The 18,506-nt window shown below is 45.6% G+C and overlaps 1 long non-coding RNA gene across 2 annotated transcripts; it reads right to left on the reverse strand.

Annotated features, from left to right (window-relative positions):
- Window positions 1–10,404: 10,404 nt before the first annotated feature.
- On the reverse strand, window positions 10,405–11,983 carry LOC143809908 (uncharacterized). Of its 2 annotated transcripts, none has more exons than XR_013222523.1 (3): window positions 11,824–11,983; window positions 10,810–11,161; window positions 10,405–10,747 (listed from the first exon to the last, which is right to left on the reverse strand). It is a non-coding gene; the product is annotated as an uncharacterized LOC143809908 (long non-coding RNA). The 2 variants fall into 2 exon arrangements; XR_013222524.1 differs by having other exon boundaries at window positions 10,830–11,161; window positions 11,824–11,980.
- Between the last annotated feature and the right edge of the window lie 6,523 nt (window positions 11,984–18,506).

Consider the following 18,506-nt stretch of genomic DNA (forward strand, 5'->3'; position numbering starts at 1 on the left):
CCCTTCCTTAGGAAGTGTATGATAGACGTATTGAGAGCCAATGGGTTAATATCGCTGATACCCATATAGTCACTCTTTTAGGTGAATTTTGATGTATAAATTGTCTGGGAATGAGAGGTACTTTGGTACTTAACCCGGTGTATGATGCCGGTATTGTTTTTAAAGTTTTTTTAAATAGATGTACGTGTTGTACTTCGGCGTTGGTTGTTTGGGATTTGGGGCGTGGGGTGGGAGGAGTTTGTTTGTACTCACCTACTTATGTCAGCGTCAATTCCCAACACCATTGACCCATGGAAGCGCTGCCGTTGGCGCGAAACGGCCGTCGTCTAACCCTGCACACCCTTGTTCCATCTGCACACCCCCGAGCCGTGAAGATGATGATGTTTATTATACCCAAATAAAGGATTTATACCACTCTAGAACTGGTGAGTGCTGCCGTATTTTCTTTATGGTTTTGGTAAAAATTAAATATGGTACATCCTAAGGGGCATTGTCCAAAAATAATATAAATTATATATAATCACCTGCGGAATCCCCTTTCATAGTGCAACCCAGGTGCCCCACAGGTCTCTGAACCTTCTTTTCTGATATGGATATTATGTGAACACTAGAAGGGGGATGTTCAAGAGCAGGGAGGTCTCTGAGGAGCTATAAACCATACTATGAGCTTAGATATAATTTTAAAGGTTATTCCCCTAAAAAATGAAATTATTCCCATGTGGAGACATTGGAGGTTGGCAAGCGCCCCGGTCCGCTAGCCGAAACCGCATGGACCAGGGATCATCACGCTGAATGCCTGCTCTCCTTTTAACGTGGGCATAACGCGTTTAATTAAAATACAATGCTGTGTCTCCACACCCAGAGTTATTGGATAGAGGATAATTTGCTTATTGCTGGGTCCGAACACCAGACCTCCTAGTGAGAACTTGTCCTGAAATAAGTGGAAATCTTTGTGAAGGAAATATATAATCTTAAGGGAAACTATAATATCAACAAAATAACTAGTTAAAGTAGTTATCCACTACTTGGACAACTTCTTCTCATACCCCTCGCTTAGTCCATAGGAAATAATAAAGCTTATACTCTCATCCCGTGCTTTCACCATTTCTGCAATGTTGGCACTCCGTCTCCTGGTGCTCCTCTTGCAGTTGTTGTGAAATGTAATGCAGGTGCCCAATGAGTGCTGGCGTGACTGTCCCCACTACCTGTCAAATTGAGCATGAAGAGGAAGTAAGAGATCAGCTGCTGTCCGGACTTCCTCTTCATGTTTGATTTGTCCAAAGGCAGGGACAATGATGCCAGCACTGATTGGGCACCGTCATCACGTGTCGCAACAACGACACATGATTTCCCTCAAGGAAACAGAAGATAACTGTAGACAGAAACGTTTAGATATTTCTGTTATTTGTCCCTTTCTGTTTTATAACTGTTTTGCATCATTTTTTCACTTTATTTTTACCCCTTTTATATCTTTTATTGTAAGCACTATATATTTTTATATTAAAGTTTAAAATCTTTAATAAGTTTGATCCTTGTATGCTTTAAAGAATCCATAGACTTTCAGAGACTGTGTGACTGTGACTGTGTGACTTTCATTGTCAGACAGTAATATATTTTGGGGACTTATCACCCTGTGTGTTTGATGAGTGGTGGCAGCATGCTAAGTAATCGGGGTGAGTGGACTGTTTAGGGTGTGATTTACAAAAGTACCATAACCAAATTGAAAGTGTTTCTGCACTCTCTGGAGTTATGACACAAGTTATGGTAGATAAATAAATAAAATTGCAGTTTTATTGTCGACATGTTTCAGAGTCCACTGTCCTTCCTCAGGACACCTATACAAAAATAAACTGTAAAGAAGTCTCGCACTCAACTTAAGTATTTCTGATTTGCAGATTTATTAGTACTGAGGTAGCACTGGAAACGTTTCAGCCTTTATCAGGCTTTCATCAGTCACGTGCTGTGTTATTCGAAGTGTGTCGTCAGTACTTATAACTAGGACGCAGATCATGCATGATGCAGTAGGTGGCCACCTTGTAGGAGATTAGAGTAATTAGAAAAGCAGGATATGAGAAAACTCAAACGAACGTGCTTAGGGCTAGAGGAAATAACCTCAAACAGCCAGCAGTAAAATCTGGTGGCTGGAGGGAAGCCGCTCGGGTAAGTGTGATATCCTCACTGACGCGGTGTCCACCGCTTGTCTCGCGCTTGACACCGCGTCAGTGAGGATATCACACTTACCCTAGCAGCTTCCCTCCAGCCACCGGATTTTACTGCTGGCCGTTTGAGGTTATTTCCTCTAGCCCTAAGCACGTTCGTTTGAGTTTTCTCATATCCTGCTTTTCTAATTACTCTAATCTCCTACAAGGCGGCCACCTACTGCATCACGCATGATCTGCGTCCTAGTTATAAGTACTGATGACACACTTCGAAAGACACAGCACGTGACTGATGAAAGCCTGATAAAGGCTGAAACGTTTCCAGTGCTACCTCAGTACTAATAAATCTGCAAATCAGAAATACTTAAGTTGAGTGCGAGACTCCTTTACAGTTTACCAAATGGTTTGGGTACCTAGTCTCTGCACCATATGATAGCAGTGCACACGGTGTTTTCTTGTACCTATACAAAAATAGTGATTTATGCTCACTTTATAGCCTAAAACAGAGGTTGAGCATTTGATTGAATGAAAGGAGATAAATTAACCCTTGCAGGTGCACCCGTTGTCATGTGTTGAGAAGTGTGTAAGTGACAATGGTCATGCTCGGTCTTCACTCCATTCATTGTTTATAAGACTGCTGAAAATAGCAGAGCACTGTACTTGGCTGTCCCATAGACAATGAATCTGTGACGTCCCAGTGTCCTGGTCGTCACAGTAACATTGCTTTAATCACGGGGAGAGTGATGTTACGTTTGGAAGCGATGAAAGATATTCTTTATCAGGTAATCACAATGCATACAACATGTTCACACTCCAGGCCTGAAGGGGAGCTCTAAGCCTGGTTTAGGGTGAACTCCCCTAATTCTGTTCTGGAGGGAAAGGGTTCAGAAAGTGGTAGAGAGTGCCAGGAAACAGACTCGAGCAGTCTGAGGCAGAAAAAACGTATAAGGAGCCGTGTAGCCAGAGTCACTACAGCTCCTAAAGAAAGAGACATACAGAAGGAAAGAACATCGTTCAGTGAGCGTGAAGGAGAGCAAAGCACAGGAGAGTGATATCAGGGGAGACTGTTATGGACCTGGTGGTTAGGAGCACCCGGAATGACCTGATGAGTAAACTCAAAATCGGAACTAGCTCTGGGAAGTGGGAACTCTGCTGACCGCAAACTCTACTCTTATCACACACACTAGAAATAGCCGTGGAGCGTACCTAACTCTCCCTAGACGCCTCTTCACAGCCTAAGAGCTAACTACCCCTAAAGATAGAAATAGAAGCCTAACCTTGCCTCAGAGAAATTTCCCAAAGGTAAAGGCAGCCCCCCACATATATTGACTGTGAGTTAAGAGGAAAGTCACAAACACAGGAATGAAACAGGTTTAAGCAAAGGAGGCCAGACTCACTAAATAGTCAGAAGATAGAAAAGGAAACTATGCGGTCAGCACAAAAAAACTACAAAAACCACACAGAGTATGCAAAAAGACCCCCACACCGACTCACGGTGTGGAGGTGCAAAACTGCACCCCAGAGCTTCCAGCTAGCAAGGAAATATCATGATAGCAAGCTGGACAAGAATTTAGCAGTACTAAGAAATATATTCAGGCAGCAGTAACAACAAATGAACTAGCAGGGACTTAGCTTCTGCTGGAGTAGACAGGTCCTCAGAGAAGTCCAAGAGAGATCTGAACCAATACTGATACATTGACAGCTGGCATGAAGTAACGATCTGAGTGGAGTTAAATAGGGAAGCCAGCATAGCAATAAACGAGAGCAGGTGATAAAGCCAACCTCAGTGACAAGCAGTACCGCTCGAAGCCACCAGAGGGAGTCCAAGAGCAGAACTAACCAAAGTACCATTCATGACCACAGGAGGGAGTCCGAGAACGGAATTCACAACAGTACCCCCCCCTTGAGGAGGGGTCACCGAACCCTCACCAGGGCCCCCAGGCCGATCAAGACGAGCCAAATGAAAGGCATGAACTAAATCGGCAGCATGGACATCGGAGGCAACAACCCAGGAATTATCCTCCTGACCATAGCCCTTCCACTTAACCAGGTACTGAAGCTTCCGTCTCGAAATACGAGAATCCAAAATTTTTTCCACCACATACTCCAACTCCCCCTCAACCAACACCGGAGCAGGAGGATCAACGGAGGGAACCATAGGCGCCACGTACCTCCGCAACAACGACCTATGGAACACATTATGGATGGCAAAAGAAGCTGGAAGGACCAAACGAAATGACACAGGGTTGAGAATTTCAGAAATCTTATAAGGACCAATGAAACGAGGCTTAAACTTAGGAGAAGAAACCTTCATAGGAACATAACGAGAAGACAACCAAACCAAATCCCCAACACGAAGTCGGGGACCAACACAACGACGGCGGTTAGCGAAACGTTGAGCCTTCTCCTGGGACAACGTCAGATTGTCCACTACGTGAGTCCAAATTTGCTGCAACCTGTCCACCACAGAATCCACACCAGGACAGTCAGAAGGCTCAACCTGCCCCGAAGAAAAACGAGGATGAAAACCAGAATTGCAAAAAAAAAGGCGAAACCAAAGTAGCCGAACTAGCCCGATTATTAAGGGCGAACTCAGCCAATGGCAAGAAGGTCACCCAATCATCCTGATCAGCAGAAACAAAGCATCTCAGATAGGCTTCCAAAGTCTGGTTGGTTCATTCGGTTTGGCCATTTGTTTGAGGATGGAAAGCCGAAGAAAAAGACAAATCAATGCCCATCTTAGCACAAAAGGACCACCAAAACCTAGAGACAAACTGGGAACCTCTGTCCGACACAATGTTCTCCGGAATGCCATGCAAATGAACCACATGTTGAAAAAATAATGGCACCAAATCAGAGGAGGAAGGTAATTTAGGCAAGGGTACCAAATGGACCATCTTAGAAAAGCGATCACAAACCACCCAGATGACAGACATCCTTTGAGAGATAGGAAGATCTGAAATAAAATCCATTGAAACATGCGTCCAAGGCCTTTTCGGGACTGGCAAGGGCAAAAGCAACCCACTGGCACGAGAACAGCAGGGCTTAGCCCGAGCACAAGTCCCACAGGATTGCACAAAAGAACGCACATCCCGTGACAAGGAAGGCCACCAAAAGGACCTAGCCACCAAATCTCTGGTACCAAAAATCCCAGGATGACCAGCCAACACCGAGCAATGAACCTCAGAAATAACTCTGCTAGTCCATCTATCAGGGACAAACAGTTTCTCCGCTGGACAATGGTCAGGTCTATCAGCCTGAAACTCCTGCAGCACCCGCTGCAAATCAGGGGAGATGGCAGACAAAATTACCCCCTCTTTGAGAATACCAGCTGGCTCAGGGACTCCCGGAGAATCAGGCACAAAACTCCTAGAAAGGGCATCTGCCTTCACATTCTTAGAACCTGGAAGGTATGAGACCACAAAATCGAAACGGGAGAAAAACAGCGACCATCGAGCCTGTCTAGGATTCAACCGCTTGGCAGACTCGAGATAAGTCAGATTTTTGTGATCCGTCAAGACCACCACGCGGTGCTTGGCTCCCTCAAGCCAATTTCGCCACTCCTCGAATGCCCACTTCATAGCCAGCAGCTCCCGATTGCCAACATCATAATTACGCTCAGCAGGCGAAAATTTTCTAGAAAAGAAGGCACATGGCTTCATCACAGAGCCATCAGAACTTCTTTGAGACAAAACAGCCCCTGCTCCAATCTCAGAAGCATCAACCTCGACCTGAAAAGGGAGCGAAACATCTGGCTGACGCAACACAGGGGCCAAAGAAAAACGACGTTTCAGCTCCTGAAAAGCCTCAACGGCTGCAGAGGACCAATTCACCACATCAGCACCTTTCTTTGTCAAATCAGTCAAAGGTTTTACCACACTAGAAAAATTAGCGATGAAGCGACAGTAAAAATTAGCAAATTTCTGGAGGCTCTTCACAGATGTAGGTTGGGTCCAATCATAAATGGCCTGAACTTTAACAGGATCCATCTCGATAGTAGAAGGGGAAAAAATGAAGCCCAAAAAGGAAACCTTCTGAACTCCGAAGAGACATTTAGACCCCTTCACAAACAAGGAATTAGCACGAAGGTCCTGGAACACCATTCTGACCTGCTTCACATGGGACTCCCAATCATCCGAAAAGACCAAATTATCATCCAAATATACAATCATGAATCTATCCAGATACTTTCGGAAGATGTCATGCATAAAGGACTGAAACACAGATGGAGCATTTGAAAGCCCGAATGGCATTACCAGGTACTCAAAATGGCCCTCGGGCGTATTAAATGCTGTTTTCCATTCATCACCCTGTTTAATACGCACAAGGTTATACGTCCCTCGAAGATCTATCTTGGTGAACCAACTAGCCCCTTTAATCCGAGCAAACAAATCAGACAGCAGAGGCAAAGGGTACTGAAATTTGACCGTGATTTTATTGAGAAGGCGGTAATCTATACAGGGTCTCAGAGAACCATCCTTCTTGGCCACAAAAAAGAACCCTGCTCCCAACGGTGATGAACACGGGCGAATATGCCCTTTCTCCAAGGACTCCTTTATATAACTCCGCATAGCGGCGTGCTCTGGCACGGATAAATTGAAAAGTAGGCCCTTAGGAAACTTACTACCAGGAATCAAATTTATAGCACAATCACAATCGCTATGAGGGGGTAGGACACTGGATTTGGGCTCATCAAATACATCCTGGTAATCCGACAGAAACTCAGGGACTTCAGAAGGAGTGGAGGAAGAAATTGACAACAATGAAACATCCCCATGTACCCCTTGACAACCCCAACTGGACACCGACATTGATTTCCAATCCAATACTGGATTATGGACCTGCAGCCATGGCAAACCCAACACGACCACATCATGCAGATTATGCAACACCAAAAAGCGAATATCCTCCTGATGCGCAGGAGCCATGCACATGGTCAACTGGGTCCAGTACTGAGGCTTATTCTTGGCCAAAGGCGTAGCATCAATTCCCCTCAAAGGAATGGGATGCTGCAAGGGCTTCAAGAAAAAACCACAGCGCCTGGCAAACTCTAAGTCCATCAAATTCAGGGCAGCGCCTGAATCCACAAATGCCATAACAGAATAGGATGACAAAGAGCAAATCAGAGTAATAGACAAAAGAAATTTAGGCTGTACAGTACCAATGGTGACAGACCTAGTGAACAGCTTAGTGCGCTTAGGACAATCAGAGATAGCATGAGTGGGGTCACCACAGTAAAAACACAGCCTATTCTGACGTCTGTGTTCTTGCCGTTCAGTTCTGGTCAAAGTTCTATCACATTGCATAAGCTCAGGCATCTGCTCAGAGTACACCGCCAAATTGTGCACAATTTTGCACTCGCGCAAACGCCGATCAATTTGGATGGCCAAGGACATTGATTCATTCAGACCAGCAGGCGTGGGGAATCCCACCATAACATCCTTAAGGGCTTCAGAAAGACCCTTTCTAAAAATTGCTGCCAGGGCACACTCATTCCATTGAGTAAGCACAGACCATTTTCTGAACTTCTGACAATATATCTCCGCTTCATCCTGACCCTGACACAAAGCTAGCAAAATTTTCTCTGCCCGATCCACTGAATTCGGTTCATCATAAAGCAATCCAAGTGCCAGAAAAAACGCATCTACATTACACAATGCAGGATCTCCTGGCGCAAGGGAGAATGCCCAGTCTTGAGGGTCGCCACGCAACAAAGAAATAATAATTTTTACTTGCTGAATGGGGTCACCAGAGGAGCGGGGTTTCAAAGCAAAAAACAGTTTACAATTATTTTTGAAATTTAGAAACTTAGATCTATCCCCAAAAAACAAATCAGGAATTGGAATTCTAGGCTCTAACATCGGATTCTGAACTACATAATCTTGAATGCTTTGCACCCTTGCAGTGAGATGATCCACACAAGAGGACAGACCTTGAATATCCATATCTACACCTGTGTCCTGAACCACCCAGAGGTTAAGGGGAAAAGAGAGACAAAACACACTGCAAAGAAAATAAAATGGGTTCAGAACTTCTCTTATCCCTCTTTTGAGATGCATTAACACTTTATTGGCCAGCTGTACTGTTATGGACCTGGTGGTTAGGAGCACCCGGAATGACCTGATGAGTAAACTCAAAATCGGAACTAGCTCTGGGAAGTGGGAACTCTGCTGACCGCAAACTCTACTCTTATCACACACACTAGAAATAGCCGTGGAGCGTACCTAACTCTCCCTAGACGCCTCTTCACAGCCTAAGAGCTAACTACCCCTAAAGATAGAAATAGAAGCCTAACCTTGCCTCAGAGAAATTTCCCAAAGGTAAAGGCAGCCCCCCACATATATTGACTGTGAGTTAAGAGGAAAGTCACAAACACAGGAATGAAACAGGTTTAAGCAAAGGAGACCAGACTCACTAAATAGTCAGAATATAGAAAAGGAAACTATGTGGTCAGCACAAAAAAACTACAAAAACCACGCAGAGTATGCAAAAAGACCCCCACACCGACTCACGGTGTGGAGGTGCAAAACTGCACCCCAGAGTTTCCAGCTAGCAAGGAAATATCATGATAGCAAGCTGGACAAGAATTTAGCAGTACTAAGTAATATATTCAGGCAGCAGTAACAACAAATGAACTAGCAGGGACTTAGCTTCTGCTGGAGTAGACAGGTCCTCAGAGAAGTCCAAGAGAGATCTGAACCAATACTGATACATTGACAGCTGGCATGAAGTAACGATCTGAGTGGAGTTAAATAGGGAAGCCAGCATAGCAATAAACGAGAGCAGGTGATAAAGCCAACCTCAGTGACAAGCAGTTCCGCTCGAAGCCACCAGAGGGAGTCCAAGAGCAGAACTAACCAAAGTACCATTCATGACCACAGGAGGGAGTCCGAGAACGGAATTCACAACAGGAGACCAGGTGTGAATGAACTATTCCCCCTCTGAAGCGCAGATAACCGGTAGCTGGAACACCGAGGTTGTAAGGGACTCTAAGACTTACAGCAGAGACTGGCAGGACAGCTGAACTCCAAGTTACCTGTCTGCCCTAATACCCAGCAGGTACAGTGACACGTAGAGCCCTGGTCATGATAGAGACCCTATAAAAAGGCCCGAGTCACCTGTCATACGGGTTTGTGTTCTATCCTATAAGGGGGACAGAGAGAAGAACTGTGAGGACCTTATCTGAAGCCATAGGCAGTAAGGGACTACAACACCACCGTGCTAGAGGAAGGCTTTTAACTCCACCTGGTAAAGGGGACTCTGGATTCGCTTCCAAGCCGGCCGGACCCTGCCTGCCCTGGACTGTGGCTGCCTGAAGCCTTCAGTATACCAGGTAAAGAGACTGCAAACCTGTGTCCTCGTTCTTTGCTGCACCATTCACCATCTTCCATCTACACACCGGGAGTCCTGGGGATATACCTCATTTGTGGGAAGTTATACCATCTAGCTGCCATAACATCACCCCAGAGGACCCCTTAAAGCAGCGTCGATCCCCACTGACCGAATACCACAGGTGGCATCACGAACATAAACTTTATTCAATTTCCCCTTTTACATGGGCGCCCAGGGCCACAGACTGGGTCGCCACCATGACATCCCCCTGTGTAAATCGGACCCGGTATCGGGTATCCCATGGCCCTGGTGGGCGACTCAAATCTCCTCTCAATTGAGAACAGGATTGCAGAGCCCCAATATTGGGCTTCCAAATCTCCAGTCTTGATATCACTGGTGGTTTCAGCAGTCAGACCACCGGCAATCAGCAATTTACACCCTATTAGGAGGGGCATAGGGGCATGACACTAGAAGTGTTTTTAGGGGGGACGTGTCACTAGGAGTGTGATTAGGAGGGACATTTCACTAGGAGTGTTATTAGGAGGGACGTTTCACTAAGAGTGTTAGTAGGAGGGATGTGCCATTAATAGTGGTATTAGGAAGGATTTGCGTCTTAATTTTATTAATTTTGTTCAATTTAGTCCAACTAACTGTAGATGGAAGTTCAATATAAATATGATAAATTAACTCTGCAATTTTCTATGAGGATAATAATTCCCACCTTTGCAGATATCTTGCGTATTGCTCTATTTTATACATTATAAATGGAGACATTAGAATAGCAGACATATAATTACTGCCCTCTTATTTCTGCTTGCCTTCATATTGTGGCAGCCATGGATCCTAAAAATGAGAACTAACATATACAACTACCTGATTGCTGTATAAAATAAAGACATAAGGAGACCGATCATTGGTTTTAAACATATTTTATTAAATACAATCTTTACCTCTACCTAAAGCCAATGATCCAGAAGAAGGCAAAAACCCTGGACACGTTCAGCCAATGTGTGTTACAAGGAAAAATTCCTTCTTGACCCTGAGAAAAGGCGATCAGTTCGAGAACCCTGGACCAAGGCCATACTACAACTAACTAACTGATATATATACAACAATGATATTCAACATGGTGACTCGTTTCTGGATAGCAGATCTTCTTTGTCCTGGTAAGTCGCCTCACCTGTCCTATTCAGATCGGACTCTGGAGCTCATAGCTTGACTATGTTCATCTCCCCTGTAAAAAAACAGAACACTACCTCCCCACACAGAACACCACCTCCCCACACACACAGAACCCTCCCCCCACACAGAACACTACCTCCCCACACAGAACACCACCTCCCTACAACCAGTACCCCTTAATATACAGACATAGGATTGTTGCATCATATCATGACCCTTATACAGTTGGCAAATAAAGTTGCACTCTATAGTGCTAAAGTATGTAAATATGTATGTTCTACTCCTTATACAGTTGGGTAAGACAGCAGACACCTAAACAATATGATGTCATGATGCACTGATTCCAGGCTTAGATCCATATAATCAGCATATAATGACATCATAAGACAACAAATATCATGTGCAGACATAATAAATGATTAAGAAAAAACAATCGTGTGGCTCTCTTTAGATTCTTCAATCTTCCTTCCAGGATCCAGATTCTCTCCCTGTAAGAAAGAAATAATAATATGAGGGGAAGAATTGGCATAAAACCTGTATAAAGCGTCATAAATCTATTTTCCTTTATGCCAGATAAACAAGTCCCCTTTTCTCTGCAGTTTTAAGCTTAGACGTAGACACTTAAAAATGGTGTATTAATTTTGATTAAAAAAAATGTTGTAAATGCAGTTATATATAAGTTAAATAAATAGTACAATAAAATGGTAAAATAAATAAATAAATAAATACAGAGTAAATAAAGAAAAGTATTTTCCCCCAATGTATGTACACCAACCTCTGTCCCATGTGGGGAATAATGGTACATTTTTTGCCCCAATAATCTTAATTTAAAGTGACAGGACCACCAACAATCTGTGCCAGCCACAGATACAACTTGAAGTGTCACTGACCATAGTAGCAACAGTGGTGTCTCCATCCGAGGTGCGATCTTTGTGCTGAACTCTCTGATGTCCCCATGTTTGCTGCATAGAACTCTGTGTCCAACATTCCGCTGTGTGACCTCACATAGAACCTTCATCACCCAAGTCTAGAGATTCTACCAGCAAGGACTGAAGAAATCTAGAACCTTACAGCCACAATCTGTAGACTTGGAGGGTCCATGTTGGCGCTAAGTTCACTAACTTAAATCCCTGTAAGGTTTCTTATTTACCTGTATCCTCAATCCAGAGGATTGAAATGAGAGTCTGTGTCCTCGATCCTGGATCCTCCTCTCTCGTCGTCTTCATCTTCTGAAATAAGCTTCTGCCCCTAGAACACCCGTTTGTATAGACCCACAGTCATTGTGACATCATGCAGTGAGGTAACAATGGCCTCCTGTATTTGATGATGCCACATATGACCATGAGTGATATCGCCACAGGTGTTAATTAATATTGATAACAAGTAGTAATAATATGGCAGATCATATTGGTTACCATCAAGGCTGGAGGAGTCGGGCGATTAAGGAAAAGTTCTCAAAAGTAAAATGCATTTAAAACAAGAACAGTGAGTGTTTCTTTGCTAGTGATACATCTAGCAATGCACAAATGACATGTAAGAGTATTAATCATTGTCTATGAAAGAAACCTTTTCCAGGGTTTCACATTTTCACACATTTTGTAGGTGCAGGAACTATGGACATTCCAGGTTTTGTGGTACTTCAACTCACAGCATTGTCAGCGTAGAGCACAGGCTAAATATAAAAAAGAATTGCTTTTTATTTATTTTTTCATGACATTCACCGCGCGTTATACGTGATAAGACAGCTTTATTTTTTATGCCAGCACAATTACAGCGATACCAGATTAATTTAGGATTTTTGAATGTTTTCCTACTTTTGCACACTCAAATCGATTTTTTTTTGTGGTGCATAATATTTGTTTAACATTTATTATTCATATATTTTGATCTCAGAATAAATAAACATCAGCATTGCAGGAATTGTTTTTGTCTATTATTTATTTTTTCATGCTATCCATTATGTGGTAGAAGGGATATGACAGCTTTATTTTGGAGGTCAGTATGATTGTGGTGATACCAGATTTATTTAGGTTTTTATATTTTGCTAATTTGGAAAACTTAACCTCTTCACACTGCAGCCCTTTTTCGGTTTTGCGGTTCTGTTTTTCGCTCCCCTTCTTTCCAGAGCCATAACCTTTTTATTTTTCTGTCAATATGCATTTTAATGCAGTGTTCCTGCGACCAAAAAAGCATAATTCTAGCATTTTGACTTTTCTTTTCGCTATGCTGTTATCCTATCAAATTCATTCTTTTTATATCTTGATAGATTGGGCGATTCTGTACATGTTTTATTTTGAATGGGGCGAATGAGGGGTGATTTAAAATTTTATATATATATTTTTTTTTAAAATATATTTTTACTTCTTACTTAGGCCAGTCTCACACGTCCAGATAATTCCGGTACCGGAAAAATCGGTACCGGAGTTATCCATGTCCGTGTGTCCGTGTGCTCACGTGGCACATCAGTGTGGCACACGTGTGGCAGCCTCCTATGGGAGGTGGAGCCGCATATTCATCACTGTAATGAGCGGTACCACGTGACTGCTCACACAGGACAAGCTGCCGGCGCTGAGAGGAAGCATCGCGGGAGCTGGGTGAGTATTTTAATGCCAGCGGGCGGGCGCACAGGGGGTGGGAGGCGGGAGGTGACCAGGAACTTTATTTTAAACACAAACACAATAAAAAAAACCTTGATTTTTCATTCCTTCTCTCCAGCAAACGCTGCTGGGGAGAAGGAATGAATGCCGGCTTCAGCACCACACGCAGGGGGGACAGCTCTTAACTCTAGCACTGTCTCCTGCACGGTCCGTGTGGTCCTCAGTCAGCACACGGACGGCACACGGATGTCATCCATGTGCGGTACATGTTGACACGCACCCATTGACTTTAATGGGTCCGTGTGATCCGTGCGCTCCCACAAACACTGACATGTCTCCATGTTTTTCAAACGGACACACGGTCCGTGAAAACACTGACATGTGCAGAGACACATTTATTTTAATGTGTCTATGTGAGTCAGTGTTTCCGGTACGTGAGAAAACTGTCACCACACGTACCGGAGCCACTGACGTGTGAAACAGGCCTTACTTCAATAGTCTCCATGGGAGACTAGAAGCTGTGATAATCCAATCACTTCTGCTACACACAGGCAATGATCAGATCACCTGTATGTAGCAGAAATGCTCACTTACTATGAACGCTGACCGCTGGGCGGCGCTCATAGCAATCCATCAATGACAACCACAGGGGTCTCCTGCAGACCACAGTTGTCATGTCAACCCATTGGTGGCCCGCAGTCATGTGACATGGGCGCCGAAGGGCTGGATTAGTGACTCACTTCTGGCGTGATCACACTAAATGCCGCTGTCAGAGATTGACTACGACAGCATCATTTAACTTGTTAGCAATGGGTGGATCACGATTCCACCCGTGGCTGTTACAGGCACATGTCAGCTGTTGAAAACAGCTGATATGTGTCAGGAAAAATGTGGGCACAGAGACCCAGCCCTCATCAAAGGGAGAGACATGACATGCGCCGTATATGTATGGCGCATGTCGTGAAGGGGTTAAAAGTAAACATTTTTTTACAAAAAATAATTTGTTTTTCAGCTTTGTATTCTAAAGTCTATAACTTTTTATGTTTCCTCCAACAGAGCTGTACGAGGCTTTCTTTTTATGGGACACAATGTTTCCAGTGATACCATACTCTTTCCACATACATATATTTGATTCTTTTTTGCTCTCTTTTTTCTGTGTTGATATCGTGAAAAAGCTCCATTTTTGTCAGTTTTTTTATGGTATTCACAACACAAAATAAATAATGTAACAGATTCAGATCTCTTTTAATTACAAACGAGGCGATACCAATTTTGTGTATGACTTTTTTTTCTGACTATAGTTAAACATTTTTTCCACATTTGATGATGCCTGTAAAGCCCTGGGAAAATCAATGGCGCTATATAAGCAAGTAAAATAAATAAATACACATTTTTCCATGATGTTTTCCCGTTGTTTTTTTTTAAATTTGTTATAAATTTTATTGATTTTTTTTCTTACAGTAGTCCCACTGCAATACTACTTCAGTACTGCTGTAGTGCAGATCGCTGTTACACTGACACTTTGCCTGTTAGACACTGCTTATAGCATAGCCTAACAGGCCTCCATAGCTAGCACCCCACAATCAAGTGCCCACGGGGTTAATGAGGGAGCTTCCTCCCAGTGTTAACCATGTAGATGCTACTGCTGCTATTGACATATGGCTGATACATTTTCACCTTTCAAGAAAATTTTTCCTCAATTGTGTTTGCAGCACCCCAGAGTCCTGGTTGTTGCAGTACTGTGGCTCCGCCACTATGGGGAGCTATGGTACGTCTGATTGCACTAAGGAGTTTCTCTGACCAGGTACATTCTCACCACACTTCACACTCCGGCCACCAGGGGGGGTGGTCCTATCTAGTAGGCCATTCCTCACAACTCTGGTAAAACTGGGGGTTGGACAGGAAGACAGGGAGAAGTAGCTGGGAAGAGCTAGTGAGAGGACCTGTCAGGGATGGGGATACTGGCAGACTCCTCAGAGCAGAACTACCAGCAAACAACGGGAATACAGAAAAGGAGAATACCAGCAGGGGTTTTGTTGAAAGAGGCAGCACCTTGCTGAGGCGCAAACAATCGGTGGCCGGAACGCCGAGCAAGTAAGAGACTTTAAGTACATTGCAAACCACGGCAGGACAGCTAATTACAGGTTGGCTGTCTCACTTAACACCTAAGCAGACAACGGAGGCAGCTGTGGGAGAGGGGCGACTCTAGAGTCCCGGAAGAACTCCAGGCCTACCCCGTCATACGGGTGCGTCCTACCATATCACCTGGAGGACGGAGAACGAACAGTAGAGACAGAAAGAAACAGTTGTGAGGACTATCCCGGGAGCTCAGCAGGGAAGAACTACAACACACAGCGCTAGAAGGTAGATACTGATTCCCACCTGTGAGGAGAACTCCTGATGTGTCGTTGGACCGGCCAGTCTCTGAAAACCCAGTTAACAGCGCTCTGGACTGAGGTCTCCAACATCTTCAGTAAAGAGGTAAAGAGACTGCAAACTGGTGTCCTCGTTATTTACCGCGACCTGCACCGTTACCACACCACTTATTGCACCGGACGTCCCCCATTGACAGACAGGGCCACGGACCGGGTCTAGCCACCGTGACAACCCCAGGACTGAGACCTAGAGGCCCGGTTCCGGGTACCCCTCGGCCCTGCGGCGGTGTGGGGGCGCTCCAACTTGGCGTCACGAACAGGATTTACTTAAGCCTGAAGAATCAGGTCATGTGTGCCTTGGAACTGTGAGTTATTGTGCTTGGACTGTACTTTATTGAAAAGACTGTGCTGTGCCATTTGCCGCCAAAATTCGCCATTGCCGCGCGCGGAGGGAGGAGCCTTAGCTACGTGGGCGGGATCAGCCAAAAGAAGCGCGGAACGGAAAGCGCGGTGAGGCGCCAATCCCGGAAGAGGAACTCCAACCTCCAGCAGGTTAGTGGGAGGAAGGGACGGCCATGTCCGAGTCGGGAGGAGAGGAGGTGGCGGTCGCAGCCGCGGACGCAGGGGCAGCTCCGGTCCCCGCAGCGGGCGAAGCCGCGGCCCTAATACCACCACTGACTGCCGCAGAACCCGCTGCCCCCATCAGCCAGTCGGACACTGCCGCTAATGCAAAAGCCATAATGCCCTTCTCCATGCCCTACCTGCCCGGAGCGGCCTGGCTCCCACGATACTCTGGGGAGGCGCATACGTTCACTGACTTTAAAGAAGGGCTCTGCAGCCTGCTCGAGTTCTATCCCCTAACCGAGCCCCAGAAGGTCCATATGATAACCGGCCAACTCTTTGGGGCGGCTCTGAGGGAATTGAAATCCTGGCCCGCTGAGGATAAAGGAACTGCACAACAGATTTTTGCCAAGCTTAAAGCCACCTTTGACACTCGCACTGCTACAGAGATTAAACTGACTTTTTATGGATGCAAACAAAAGTCACAGGATAGCTTGCGGGACTATGCCCTTAATCTCCAGGAAGCAATGCGGGCCATTAAGCAGAGTGACCCCGGTAGCATGCAGGATGAAGATAAAATCCTGAAGGAGCGGTTCATTGAGGGGCTCCTGTGCAGTCACCAGCGGGGCCAATTGCACTTTCTGGCCATGCAAAATCCAGACTTGACTTTTGCGCAGTTTAAAGATAAAGCTATCCAGGCATTGCAGGAGCGACAGCCCAGCCGCGCAGTACCACCCAGGCGCCCCGCTCTCACATACCACCAGGAGGTGGCATCGGATACCCCAGTTGCCGCAGAGGCCGACGCCCAGAGCTTCGAGGACGACTCCCCTGCAGGACTTCGTCTCCAGATGCAAGAGCTAACCAAGAGCGTTGCTGCCCTGGCCCGGACGGTGCAGTCCCTACAGGAGGCCCCCAAAGAGAAGATCCAGTTGGCTTCCAGCCCGGAGGATGTCCCTTGGATGCGACAGAGGAGGACTCCGCCGACCAGGAGCCGGCCCGACGATCGCTTCCACCAGGATGGACGACCCATCTGCCGCCGCTGTCACCAGGTGGGCCATCTTGCAAGGTACTGTCCTTTAAACGAGCAACCCCTGGGGCAAAGGGCCAACCCCCAGGAGTAGGACGGTCAGGCCCGCAGCATTGGAGAACCAAGTATATTGGAGGACGACCAGTTCTCCCTGTAGTGATTGATGGAATCCCCTTGAATGCTTTGCTGGACACCGGTTCTCAGGTGACGACTATACCTTACGTGCTCTACAAACGGTATTGGGAGGACGCTGATATTACTCGTGGCCCTGATGATGATTTCACCATAATCGCCAGTAATGGTCAGCCATTGCCACAAGTGGGGTATAAGGAGGTCACCATCAAAGTGGGGCGGGTGGAATTGAAAGCCCAAGGGATTGTGATTGTAGATATTGATCGTCGAGAATGTAATCCCATGATGACTCTTGGTACTAATGTTATAGAAAATTGTCTTGCAGAAGTGATTGTTTTGTTGCAACAGGTGGCAGAAAACGCTGGCCACAGTGAGCAACGTGCCCTGCAGAAGGAAATCAGAGCTCTGATGCAGAGACAGCAGGTAGAGCTGACTGGTGGTGAGATTGGTCGTGTCACTGTAAGTGATTCAAACCCCATCGCGATACCTCCCAAGAGTGAAATGTTAATATGGTGTCGAGCAGCCATAGGCCTCAGGGGTAAGGACTACCAGGCCTTGGTAGAACCTGTATATTCAGACAATAGGCCTACTGTTCTGACAGCCCGGGGGGTGGTAGACGTCCGACAGGGGAGAGTGCCTGTACGTGTCCTCAATTGTGGGGAGGAAGAGGTCCACCTAACCAAGTATACTACGCTCGCCAAACTGTTCACTGTCAATAATAGTGTAATACAGACACCTGAACCCTTGGGCCCGTCAAACGTGGCGGAGAACAAAGGTTCTGCAGAGCACTCGAAAGATTGGTGTCGGGAATTGCATGTGGGCACTGACTCTACCCCATCTCATCAAATACAGGGGGCTTACAGGGTGGTACACGAGTACGAACAGGTATTCAGCAAACACCCCTCAGATTTTGGGCAGGTGAAAGGGATCCAACATCACATCCCCACGGGAGATCATCGACCCATAAAAGAGAGATATCGCCCTGTACCCCCAGCTCATTACCAGTGTGCCAAGGACATGTTGCGGGAAATGAAGGAGGCTGGGGTGGTGAGAGACAGCTGTAGCCCCTGGGCGGCTCCGTTAGTCCTTGTTAAAAAGAAAGATGGTACAATGAGGATGTGTGTTGATTACAGACAGTTGA

This window comes from Ranitomeya variabilis, chromosome 2, assembly GCF_051348905.1.
Source record: "Ranitomeya variabilis isolate aRanVar5 chromosome 2, aRanVar5.hap1, whole genome shotgun sequence".
Classification (NCBI taxonomy): domain Eukaryota; kingdom Metazoa; phylum Chordata; class Amphibia; order Anura; family Dendrobatidae; genus Ranitomeya; species Ranitomeya variabilis.